Raw genomic sequence first — 3,985 nt, forward strand, 5'->3', positions numbered from 1 at the left:
TATCGCCTCGGATTCACTTCTCCGCACGTCCTACCTTCCAGAAAGTGGTCGCTATTCTGTTCAGAGAGTTGTTGCTATTCCTTTCTTCGATCTCCTGTTGAGTTTGTAGGTGTTCAGAATGGTTTGATCCCTATCCAGCTGAATTCCTGAGACCAGACGAAATCCAGGTCTCCTACTCCTCCGCCATCTTGCTCCCCCACAATACTCTTTTTTAGTAATCTGTTTCCAGTGATAAGGTAAGGACATTGATGTCAGGCAGGCAGCTCTTTGTCGATCTACCAAAAGACAATTCCCTGAAAACCGATTTGCCAAATGACCAATTCACAAACTTGCTAATTAACTAGATTTACTTGTCTTTAAAAAAACTATTTATAATGTGTATAGTAATTCATAACAGCTTTTGAAAATTTCTGTGACGATGTTTTGATTGATTTTTATTTTGCATTTAAAGCAGCTTGCTTAGGACTGTTCAATTTGTTCCTGTCCCTGTCCCTGATGCTGTAGCTGGAGGGAGCTAGGGTATATTAAGGAGTTCTTTGCCATGAAAAAGGCTGGGAAGAGAACTTGCGCACAGCTCAGACTGGACTGGCAATCCTACAGAAAAGGATACCTGAGGGAGAGATTATAGGGTAGGGAAAGAAGATGACAGAGGAATTAGTGTTGAAAGTACCTTACCTCCCCCCACCCATTTTTCAGCTTTATTGAGGTACAACTGATATAATAAGATGCACATATTTAAAATGTTCATTTTTTAACATTTTGGTATATATATACACCCCTGAAAACATCACTGCAATCAAGAGCATGAACACAGCCATCACTCCCACAGTTTCCAATGTTATCTCTTTCTCTATCTATATGAAGCCATTTGAAGAAGCCGTTTGTCCTACAGATCACTGATAATCTATTCATTTGTTTAGTCTTTTTTCATTCTGGGTTTCATTCTGGATAGAATGAGCAGAATATATCACCTGTGGCAATCACAGGGTTAAAGAATGAGATACATAGATGAGCCTAAGATAATTCCTAACTTTTCAGTCTAGAAGAATGAGAAAATGGTGGTAGTGTTAAAAGAAATTAGAAGTCAGGGTGCCTGGCTGGCTCAGTCCGTTTAAGTGTCTGCCTCTGGCTCAGGTCATGACCCCAGCGTCCCGGGATCCAGCCCTGTATCAGGCTCCCTGCTCAGCGGGGAGCTTGCTTCTCCTTCTCTCTCTACCCCCCACTCATGCTTGTGTTCTCTGTCTCTCTCTCTCTCTCCCTGAAATAAATAAATACAAACTTAAAAAAAAAAGAAATTAGAAGTCAAGAGAAGCAGGTACAGATGATGACCTAACTCCTAAAGGATAAGATTCTTTTCAGAAAGGCTGAATCAGGGAAGTAGCCTGGCAAATACAGTCATCATGAGAGGTCAGACTAGAGTCTGACTTGGGACACCATCAACTCAAGAGTGTCAAGGAGATTAATTGGGATGGACTAGTCATTGGGTCTTGGGGAGAGCTCATACATTTAGGGGGCATAAAATTTATGGAAGGTGTTTCATACCTTGTGACCCATCTGAAAATGAGAATGATGCACACAGAAGGTGGTGTAGCACAATGAAAAAGGCACAGACTTTGAAGCCAGGTGGACAAGAGGGCTTACACCAACCAGCTGGCCGTCACCAGTAGTTCAGGCTCTTTCCTTGTTTTGGCCACACTTGCCTACTGTATTACCTTAGGCAAGTTTCTTAACCTCTCATGTTCAGTTTCTTCACTTTATAATGCAGATTATAATAGCGAATCATGAAGTTATTGTGAATATTAACAAGATAACCAAGTATAACCATGAACAAATCTTGCCTTGTGGAATACAAAATCAGAAAGCAACCTATTCCACCACCCCCCTTTTTTCCTCTTGTCCCTTTAATTTTAGTCAGCAAGGCAAGTTTTCCTCCTGCCCCTTTCATGAAACCTTTAATAAATCCTATGTATTAGTCTGCTAATAGATTGCTGCTATAATAAATTACCTCCAACTTTGTGGCTTAAAACACTACACATGTATTATAGCTCTGCAGGTCAGAAGTTCTAAAATGAGCTAGCAGGGCTGAGTTCCTTCTGGAAGCTGTAAGGGAAAATCTCTTTCCTCACTTTTTCTAGCTTCTAGAAGCCCCTTGAACTCCTTGGCCCATGGCCCTATCTTCTATCTTCAAAGCCAGCATTGTAGAATCTTCCAATATCTGTCTGTCCCTCTACTTCCATAGTCACATTGCTTTCTGGGTCTGTGACCCTCCTACCTCCCTCTTATAAGGACCCTTGTGATTACATTGGACCAATCTGGAAACTCCAAGATAATCTCCCCATTTCAAGATTCTTAACTTAAACACACCTATAAAGTCCCTTTTGTCATTTAAGGTAACATATCTATAGGTTCCAGGGATTAGGATGTCATCATTTTTTAGGAGTGGGTGTTGGGAGGCTATTACTCACTATATCATATCCCTATCATGTCCCATATATGTATATCCTTTAAAGTAAAAAGTTTAGTTTCAATTCAGGAATTAAAAACTGTACAGCTCCATGTAACAAGCAAAGCCAAAATTTATTTAAACTTAGTGCTTCTACCCTTCTGCATCTAGTGCCTCTTTGAGCAGGAAATGTGCAGTCAGTCCTGGAAAGAAGGTACAATTGGCTACTTTTGTCTTTCCTCAGTAGACTTCTCCTTTTCTAACTAGTGCTTCTGATTTCCCCAGAGTTAGAGCAGAGGGGAGAAGGCAGAGGTAAGGGGAATGGGAAATCTGAGGTGTTCTAAAGTCAGCAGCCTGTGGACCTGACAGATATTTAAATGATTCTTCTTTTCCAGGGTTCTTCTGGGAATTCTTTGGTGAACCCACTCTCAGCCATCATAGGGTGCTCTTACCTAAAGCTCATGTCCCAGGCATTGACATTCAACTTCTTTCATAGTTTCTTAGCATCCACTGGAGGTCCACCTCCAACTTCTCAGCTGCCGCCATCCTCTTGCCCCCCCTCCCCCAAGAAGTTCTCTCCAACCATATAGTCCACAGGAAATGCCCAAAGCTATGCCAGCCCTCTACTCTGTTTCACCCAGCCTCTGTCTGTTTACATTCCTCAGCTGTGGCTCAAACACCAAACCCTTATGTCCTCCAAAGTTCATAGGACTTATATTAAGAGCTCATATTGGTCTCTTCAAAATCTTCCCCTGTGGATTCAGGTTTAGGAGATGGTACTCTTACTCCTCTCTCCCTTGGAGGGGCAGGGTGGGAGACACACAGTACTGCTCTCTCCAAAGATCTCTTCAAATATATACCCATTGACCTTCTATATCCTTGATGTAGGTAAGTGAGTGAGTCCTGTGAGAGTTTCTGAACATCTCCTTTGTCAATGGAATTGGCTATTTCTTGGTACCTCAGCATCAAATTCTATTTTAGCATCCTGTTACACTTGTCAAACAGCTACCATAATGTTTGGCATGAGGTAAGCGCTCAATAAATATTCATTTCCTTCTCTCCATGAAACATAGTGCAAAACATAATTGCAGATATATAATTAAATTAGTCAAATGTTTTGAGATTTTCCAGGTGGAAATGCCAAAGAAGGTGTAAAGCACTATTCTTAGAGAAATTTTCATCCTCTCTCTTCATTCTGGGTGGCTGACAGTCCTCTTGCATGGGGTACTGACACATTCTGGTATGCCTTTCTCTGGGACCAATTCCGATGACATGCAAATACAATTTGACATTATTCAGAGCTATAAAATTCCTCTTTTGTCAGGCAATATGCACATCAAACTGATCATCTTGGCTCCTCTGTGCCTTTTAAAAGTACAGCAGGTAAACTGAATTCTTAGTAGGTATCATCGATGTTGCTTAACTGGAAATATAACCTATCATTACACCTATGGTATGCCATTGACCCCAGATGAGTAAATAACATCATTTTACAAATCCTCTGTGATGGGCAATCACAGAGCAATAAATGGTTGGATGGCT

This window comes from Leptonychotes weddellii, chromosome 4 (assembly GCF_054177405.1).
Source record: "Leptonychotes weddellii isolate Sample4059 chromosome 4, ASM5417740v2, whole genome shotgun sequence".
Lineage (NCBI taxonomy): Eukaryota > Metazoa > Chordata > Mammalia > Carnivora > Phocidae > Leptonychotes > Leptonychotes weddellii.